This window comes from Procambarus clarkii, chromosome 13, assembly GCF_040958095.1.
Source record: "Procambarus clarkii isolate CNS0578487 chromosome 13, FALCON_Pclarkii_2.0, whole genome shotgun sequence".
Taxonomy (NCBI): Eukaryota; Metazoa; Arthropoda; class Malacostraca; order Decapoda; family Cambaridae; genus Procambarus; species Procambarus clarkii.
Window position 1 is genome coordinate 46,944,729 of NC_091162.1, and position 9,347 is coordinate 46,954,075.

At 53.0% G+C, this 9,347-nt stretch overlaps 1 long non-coding RNA gene across 1 annotated transcript; it reads left to right on the forward strand.

Moving 5' to 3' along the window:
• Positions 1-1,203: 1,203 nt before the first annotated feature.
• On the forward strand, positions 1,204-8,979 carry LOC123747724 (uncharacterized). Its single transcript, XR_011228399.1, has 3 exons — positions 1,204-1,299; positions 8,358-8,681; positions 8,818-8,979. It is a non-coding gene; the product is annotated as an uncharacterized lncRNA (long non-coding RNA).
• Positions 8,980-9,347: the final 368 nt, after the last annotated feature.

Consider the following 9,347-nt stretch of genomic DNA (forward strand, 5'->3'; position numbering starts at 1 on the left):
CCGGTGGGGAGGGTCGGCCGGTGGGGAGGGTCGGCGGTGGGGAGGGTCGGCGGTGGGGAGGGTCGGCCGGTGGGGAGGGTCGGCGGTGGGGAGGGCCGGCCGGTGGGGAGTGCAGGCCGGTGGGGAGGGCCGGCCGGTGGGGAGGGCCGGCCGGTGGGGAGGGTCGGCCGGTGGGGAGGGTCGGCCGGTGGGGAGGGTCGGCGGTGGGGAGGGCCGGCCGGTGGGGAGGGCCGGCCGGTGGGAAGGGCCGGCCGGTGGGGAGGGTCGGCCGGTGGGGAGGGTCGGCCGGTGGGGAGGGTCGGCGGTGGGGAGGGCCGGCCGGTGGGGAGGGCCGGCGGTGGGGAGGGCCGGCCGGTGGGGAGGGTCGGCGGTGGGGAGGGCCGGCCGGTGGGGAGGGCCGGCGGTGGGGAGGGCCGGCGGTGGGGAGGAGACAGGGAGGGAGGAGACAGGGTGGGAGGGAGACAGGGAGGGAGGAGACAGGGAGGGAGGAGACAGGGAGGGAGGAGACAGGGTGGGAGGGAGACAGGGTGGGAGGAGACAGGGTGGGAGGAGACAGGGTGGGAGGAGACAGGGTGGGAGGAGACAGGGTGGGAGGAGACAGGGTGGGAGGAGACAGGGTGGGAGGAGACAGGGTGGGAGGAGACAGGGAGGGAGGAGACAGGGTGGGAGGAGACAGGGAGGGAGGAGACAGGGAGGGAGGAGACAGGGAGGGAGGAGACAGGGTGGGAGGAGACAGGGTGGGAGGAGACAGGGTGGGAGGAGACAGGGTGGGAGGAGACAGGGAGGGAGGAGACAGGGAGGGAGGAGACAGGGTGGGAGGAGACAGGGTGGGAGGAGACAGGGTGGGAGGAGACAGGGTGGGAGGAGACAGGGTGGGAGGTGTCTGGGTGGGAGATGTATATAAGAACTGCTGCCTAGTTTTTTCCCGAAACTGTTGGCCACACGATCGTCAGCTGTTGTCTGCTGCTGCTGCTCCTGTTGCTGTTGTCTGTTGCTGCTGCTGCTGCTGTCTGCTGCTTCTGCTGTTGTCTGCTGCTGCTGTTGTCTGCTGCTGCTGCTACTGTTGTCTGCTGCTGCTGTTGTCTGCTGCTGCTGCTGTCTGCTGCTGCTGTTGTCTGCTGCTGCTGTTGTCTGCTGCTGCTGCTGCTGCTACTGTTGTTGTCTGCTGCTGCTGCTACTGTTGTTGTCTGCTGCTACTGCTGCGGTCTGCTGCTGTTGCTGCTGTCGGTCTCTGCTGCTGTCGGTCTCTGCTGCTGCCGTTGTCTGCTTGTCTTGTTCTCTCGTCGCTACAGTTGTGAGGTAATTATACATGGCTTGTACACGATCAGTGCCCAGAGTATTTGGCCATATTCTACCCCCCGCCCTCACCATATTCTACCACCACCATATTCTACCACCACCATATTCTACCACCATTATATTCTACCCCCACCATATTCTACCACCACCATATTCTACCCCAACCATATTCTACCACCACCATATTCTACCCCCACCATATTCTACCACCACCATATTCTACCATAACCATATTTTACCACCAATATATGCTACCCCAATCATATTCTACCCCCGCCCCCACCATATTCTACGCCACATATTTTTCCACCACCATATTCTACCACCACCATATTCTACCCCTACCATATTCTACCACCACCATATTCTACCACCACCATATTCTACCACCACCATATTCTACCACCACCATATTCTACCACCACCATATTCTACCACCACCATATTCTACCACCACAATATTCTACCACCACCATATTCTACCACCACCATATTCTGCCACCACAATATTCTACCACCACCATATTCTACCACCACCATATTCTACCACCACCATATTCTACCACCACAATATTCTACCACCACCATATTCTACCACCACCATATTCTACCACCACCATATTCTACCACCACCATATTCTACCACCACAATATTCTACCACCACCATATTCTACCACCACCATATTCTGCCACCACAATATTCTGCCACCACCATATTCTGCCACCACAATATTCTACCACCACAATATTCTACCACCACAATATTCTACCACCACCATATTCTACCACCACAATATTCTACCACCACCATATTCTACCACCACCATATTCTACCACCACCATATTCTACCACCACCATATTCTGCCACCACAATATTCTACCACCACAATATTCTACCACCACAATATTCTACCACCACCATATTCTACCACCACCATATTCTACCACCACCATATTCTACCACCACCATATTCTGCCACCACCATATTCTGCCACCACCATATTCTACCACCACAATATTCTACCACCACCATATTCTACCACCACCATATTCTACCACCACCATATTCTACCACCACCATATTATTGGGAGCAGCGCCAAGTATTAAGTTGAACAGGAAATAGTGTTTAAAAATAATCAGCGCTGCAGGCTGTTTAGGCCAGGCTGTTTAGGCCAGGCTGTGGAGGCCAGGCTGTGGAGGCCAGGCTGTGGAGGCCAGGCTGGGGTGGCCAGTCTGGGGTGAACAGGCTGGGGACGCCAGGCTGTGGAGCCAGGCTGTGGAGGCCAGGCTGTTTAGGCCAGGCTGTTTAGGCCAGGCTGTTTAGGCCAGGCTGTGGAGGCCAGGCTGGGGTGAACAGGCTGGGGACGCCAGGCTGTGGAGGCCAGGCTGTGGAGGCCAGGCTGTGGAGGCCAGGCTGTGGAGGCCAGGATGTTTAGGCCAGGCTGTGGAGGCCAGGCTGTGGAGGCCAGGCTGTGGAGGCCAGGCTGTGGAGGCCAGGCTGGGGACGCCAGGCTGGGGTGGACAGGCTGTGGAGGCCAGGCTGTGGAGGCCAGGCTGTGGAGGCCTGGCTGTGGAGGCCAGGCTGGTGACGCCAGGCTGGGGTGAACAGGCTGGGGATGTCATGGTGGGGAGGCCAGGCTGGGGAGGCCTGGCTGGGGACGCCAGGCTGTGGATGCTAGGCTGGGGAGGACAGGCTGGGGAGGCCTGGCTGGGGACGCCAGGCTGTGGATGCTAGGCTGGGGAGGACAGGCTAGGGAGGCCAGGCTGGGGAGGACAGGCTTGGGATGTCATGGTGGGGAGGCTAGGCTGGGGAGAACTGGCTGGGGAGGACAGGCTTGGGAGGACAGACTTTGGAGGGCAGGCTTGGGATGTAAGGCTGGGGAGGCCAGGCTAGGGAGGTCAGGCTGGGGAGGCCAGGCTGTGGAGGCCAGGCTGTTTAGGCCAGGCTGTTTAGGCCAGGCTGTGGAGGCCAGGCTGTGGAGGCCAGGCTGTGGAGGCCAGGCTGGGGAGGCCAGGCTGGGGTGGTCAGGCTGGTGTGGACAGGCTGGGGAGGCCTGGCTGGGGACGCCAGGCTGTGGATGCCAGGCTGGGGAGGCCACACTGGGGAGGCCAGGCTGGGGAGGACAGGCTTGGGATGTCATGGTGAGGAGGCCAGGCTGGGGAGAACTGGCTGGGGAGGACAGGCTTGGGAGGACAGACTTTGGAGGGCAGGCTTGGGATGTAAGGCTGGGGAGGCCAGGCTAGGGAGGTCAGGCTGGGGAGGCCAGGCTAGGGAGGTCAGGCTGGGGAGGCCAGGCTGGGGAGGCCAGGCTGAGCAGGCCTGGCTGGGGAGGACAGGCCGGGGAGGACAGGCTTGGGAGGAATGTCTTGGGAGGCCAGGTTGGGGAGGCCAAGCTTGGTAGGACAGGCTGGGGAGGCCAAGCTTGGGAGGACAGGCTGGGGAGGCCAAGCTTGGGAGGATAGGCTGGGGAGGCCAAGCTTGGGAGGCGAGGCTGGGGAGGCCACGTCAAGAAAAGGAAGGAGGGAATTTGATTCCCATTCAACCTTGAAATGGATGGAAGGAGCCAGATTGTTACGAGAGGAGAGGAAAGGATGGAAAAGCCTAAGGTCATGAGGCCATGAAGCAAAATGTTATCAACATGGCGAAGCCAGAGAGAGGGACGAGTATCAATAGAAGGAAGAAGAAGAAGAACAGTTTCAAAGTATTCCACGTAGAGATTGGCAAGATCAGGGCAAAGAGGGGAACCCATATATGGTGTGTGTGTGTGAGAGAGAGAATGGGAGTAATGGGTGAGTGTGTGGGTGGCTGTGGTAGGTACTTACCTAGTTGTGCTTGCAGGGGTTGAGCTCTGGCTCTTTTGTCTCGTGTCTCAACTGTCAATCAACTAATGTACAGGTTCCTGAGTCTACGGAGCTCTATCATATCTACACTTGAAGCTGTTTATATGGAGCTTCTACCATATCACTTCCTAATGCATTCCATTTGTCAACTACTCCGACACTGAAACAATTCTTTCTAATGTCTCTTTGGCTCATTTGGGCACTCAATTTCCACCTGTGTCCCCTAGTGCGTGTGCCCCTTGTGTTAAATAGTCTTTCTTTATCTACCCAATCAATTCCATTGAGAATCTTGTATGTGATGATCATGTCCCCCCTAACTCTTCTGTCTCCCAGTGACGTGAGGTTTAATTCCCGTAGTCTCTCCTCGTAGCTCATACTCCCTCAGTTCGGGTACTTGTCTGGTGGCAAACTTTTGAACCTTTTCCAGCTTAGTCTTATGCTTGACTAGATATGGACTCCATGCTGGAGCCGCATACTCCAGGATTGGTCTGACATATGTGGTATATAATGTTCTGAAAGATTCCTTGCACAAGTTTCTAACGGCCGTTCTTATGTTAGCCAACCTGGCATATGCTGCAGATGTTATCCTCTTGATATGAGCTTCAGGGGACAGGTCTGGCGTGATATCAACCCCCAGATCTTTCTCTCTCTCTCTGACTCTTGAAGTATTTCATCTCCCAAATGATACCTTGTATCTGGTCTCCTGTTTCCTACCCCTATCTTCATTACATTACATTTGCTTGGGTTAAACTCTAACAGCCATTTGTTCGACCATTCCTGCAGCTTATCCAGGTCTTCTTGAAGCCTCAAGCTGTCCTCCTCTGTCTTAATCCTTCTTATAATTTTGGCGTCGTCAACAAACATTGAGAGGAATGAGTCTATACCCTCTGGGAGATCATTTACGTATATCAGAAACAGGATACGTCCACGTACAGAGCCCTGTGGGACTCCACTGGTGACTTCACGCCATTCTGAGGTCTCACCCCGCACTGTAACTCTCTGCTTCCTGTTGCTTAGGTACTCCCTTATCCACTGGAGCGCCCTACCAGTTACTCCTGCCTGTTTCTCCAGCTTATGCATCAACCTTTTATGGGGTACTGTGTCAAAGGCTTTCCGACAGTCCAAAAAATGCAGTACGCCCATCCCTTTCTTTCTTGCTAAATCTTTGTCATCTGATCGTAGAATTCTATCAAGCCTGTAAGGCAAGATTTACCCTCCCTAAACCCATGTTGATGGGTTGTCACAAAGTCTCTTCTCTCCTTATGTGTTACTAGGTTTTTTCTCACAATCTTCTCCATCACCTTGCATGGTATACAAGTTAAGGACACTAGCCTGTAGTTCAGTGCCTCTTGTCTGTCACCCTTTTTGTATATTGGTACTACATTAGCAGTCTTCCATATTTCTGGTAGGTCTCCCGTTTCCAGTGACCTACTATACACTATGGAGAGTGGCAAGCAAAGTGCTCCTGCACACTCTTTCAATACCCATGGTGAGATTCCGTCCGGGCCAACAGCTTTTCTCACATCCAGCTCCAATAGGTGTTTCTTGACTTCATCTTTTGTAATTTCGAACCTCTCCAAGGTCACCTTGTTTGCTGCCACCTCTCCTAGCGCCGTGACGTCTCCCTGTTCTATTGTAAAGACCTTTTGGAACCTTTTGTTGAGTTCTTCACACACCTCTTTGTCTTTCTCTGTGTACCTGTCCTCGCCCACCCTAAGTTTCATCACCTGTTCCTTCACGGTTGTCTTCCTCCTGATGTGACTGTGTAGTAGCTTTGGTTCAGTCTTGGCTTTATTAGCTATATCATTTTCATACCTTTACTCAGCTGCTCTTCTCGCATTAACATACTCGTTTCTGGTTCTCTGGTATCTCTCTCTCTTTCTGGTGTTCTGTTATTACAGGAGTTCCTCCATGCCCTTTTGTTCAGCTCCTTTGCTTTCATACATTCCCTATTAAACCACGAATTCTTCCTTTGCTTCTCTGTTTTTTCCTGTCGGGCTGGGACAAACCTGCTTACAGCCTCCTGACATTTTTGGGTGACATAGTCCATCATGTCTTGTACGGACTTGGTTCCGAGTTCTGTGTCCCAATGTATATCCCATAGGAATTTATTCATCTCCTCATAGTTTCCCTTTCGGTACGCCAGCCCTTTGTTTCCCAGTTCTTTTTTGGGGGGTGATAATTCCTAGCTCAACCAGGTACTCAAAGCTCAATACACTATGATCACTCATTCCCAAGGGGACTTCCAACTTAACTTCCCTTATATCCGACTCATTTAGGGTAAATATCAGATCAAGCAAGTGTGCGTGCGTGTGCGTGTGTTTATTTTTGCATGTGCGTGCGTGTGTGCTTGCAAACGTACGTGTGCGTGCGTGCGTGTGTTACGGGGGTCCCGTAAGCGTTAACTTCTACCTAAAATGAGCTACTTTGAGATTTTTAAATATATATAGGATATCATGAACAAGAATTTGATAATATTTTACCTCAATCTGTACACCTGATTAGTTGACCAGTCAGAGGTGCATACCAGTCTGCCTCCCGCTCACACAACCAGATGAGTAATGACGATGTATGGATGACGATGGTAATCCGTCGTTGTCTCCCACTTGGTGATTCACTAAGTGCTAGTAGATCTACACAAAGCTCTGAAGTCAGTCACTGTATCGTTGTGTTACAGTTCACTAATTTACTGTACCACTGATCAGTCACCACCCAACACCGGTATGTGTGTGTGTGTGTGTGTGTAGTGGGTGAGTGTCTATAGTGGGTGAGTGTATAGTGCCTCACCACCACACATCGCCACCACCCATCACCACCACCCATCACCACCACCCATCACCACCACCCATTACCACCATCTATCACCACCACCCATCACCACCGTCCATTATCAGCACCCCATCACCTGCACCCATCACTACCATCCATCACCACCACCCCGCACCCCGCTCCCCCCCCCCCTCCCTCCATCACCACCCTCCATCACCATGTTACGAACCCGGATCCAGCGTCCGAGCAAGGAGCAGTAACAACTACGCCATCTGTGGGTCAGCTCCCGAAACCCCCGCCAAACGAACGACGACACCTGGTGAGGACAGCGTGTACTGGCCTCGAGGACCAGTTTCCAGTCTGGTTCAACGCTCAACACCGCCGCCCCTGACCTCTGGTGAGGTGGTGCTCCGACGACAGCGCCATCTATGGACTGGATGCGTCAGGTGTTAGTATCTGAGCCTGTGAGTGTGGTGTATTAGTGTCCCAGTTATTGATGACGTGTCTGCTTACAGAGCCGACCTGGGACCACTGTGTTGAAGGTGGAGTCAGTCTACCCGAGGCAGCCAGTCTCCATACTGTGAAGTTTGCTGCAGCTGTCGTGACGTCGTCCCCCCGGAAGAACACTGTGGTGTGTTAAGCCTGCCAGTGGAGTGGCAGTGGAAGGATTTACCCGGGACCGACGGTTGGAGACGATAATCCACTGGGGTATTGAGGACAGGAGGGTGATTGGTGATATCACACGAGACTCCTGTCTAGGGCGTACCCCTTTTATCGTTCGTGGAGTGGCCGTACCAGCCTTGGTGGCTCAGTACCTGCCAGCAGACCTGCTGGACGTGTGGTTGACGGCCTCCACGACGGTGCCCCCAGTGGACCTGTGTTGTGGCTGACCTGTGGCCAGGGTAGGCTCGGCGTTCTCAGAGGACACGTCTTGAGGCCACGAAGAAAGCACCGCGGACTCAGCACCTAGCTTCGAGGATCCATAGTCTCCAGCAGAAGACTACAGTAAAGACTACATCCCCTTTGTAAAGTGTTAATACCCCTCCCCCTTGTGTACGTTTTACTTTTATATATTTAAATGGTGATGGTGAACATTATATAATATTAAGTTCTTAACTTTCTTTCCCTACTCCCTTTTAAGTTACTTGCGTCACGGATCTCATCCCTTGATAGCCACTACTGGCTTGGGAACGGATACCTATATCTTCCTCTAACAACATCAGAGTGAGAACCCCGTTGCGTCCCGAGAGGGCCGTAACATAATTGGCATCCCCAGCGGGATGCCAATTATATTCACAAAACTATTACACCACAACTCTCCTCACACGACTGCGAGCTTCTACTTATATAAATATTTAATTCAATAAGATATTGGTATTTGTAATATAATAAAGTAGTCATCAGTGTTAGTGGAGCGCCGCTGCTACAGTCCTCTTCCCCACAGTATGAGGAAGCTGTGGTGTGCAGCAGTGTTGGTGGTGACGCTGGTGAGTGTGGTGAGGCCTCAGTGTATCTCCAACAATGACAAGCTGGTGGTGACCTCCTCACCTGACCTGGCCCACATCACCCCCTTCAGCTTGGACCTCTTCAAGCAGCTCTATCCACCCACCGCCACAGGAAACTTTTTCTTCTCGCCCTACAGCGTGTGGACCGCCCTGGTCCTGGCCTACTTTGGGTCTGCTGGCAGGACTCGTCAGCAGCTGCAGGACACTCTTCGTCTCAGAGACCCTTCAACCACTCTGGCTACCTACAGGGCCCTCGACCGTCTGTGAGTCCACTCACATTCCTTACTTGTCATCGTAATTATTATATGCATAATTGAATATTTGAGTTCTCAGTAACTTGTTATTTATGAGTGTTTATAAACGCATGTATTATATATAATAATTAAGATGCCCCTACAGAAACGCAGAGAGACAGAGCAACACGAGTGACTATGTGATAGACTTGGCCAACAAAGTGTATGTGAAGAGCGGCTTCCCTCTTCGGGACTGCATCAGAGATGTCCTTAAGAAAGAGGTGGAGAATATCGACTTCTCACAGGTCATTCTATTTCTGTCTATATTTATTTGTGAAATATTATAATTCACATGAAGCCTCCTGGTCTCGTCCCCAGTGTGACAGCAGGGTAGAGAACTTCAAGAGTCCCTCAAGTCCTCGTTACTAGTGTGTCAGCAGGGTAGAGTACTTCAAGAGTCCCTCAAGGCCTCGTCACCAGTGTGACAGCAGGGTAGAGTACTTCAAGAGTCCCTCAAGGCCTCGTCACCAGTGTGACAGCAGGGTAGAGTACTTCAAAGAGTCCCTCAAGGCCTCGTCCCCAGTGTGACAGCAGGGTAGAGTACTTCAAGAGTCCCTCAAGACCTCGTTACTAGTGTGACAGCAGGGTAGAGTACTTCAAGAGTCCCTCAAGGCCTCGTTACCAGTGTGACAGCAG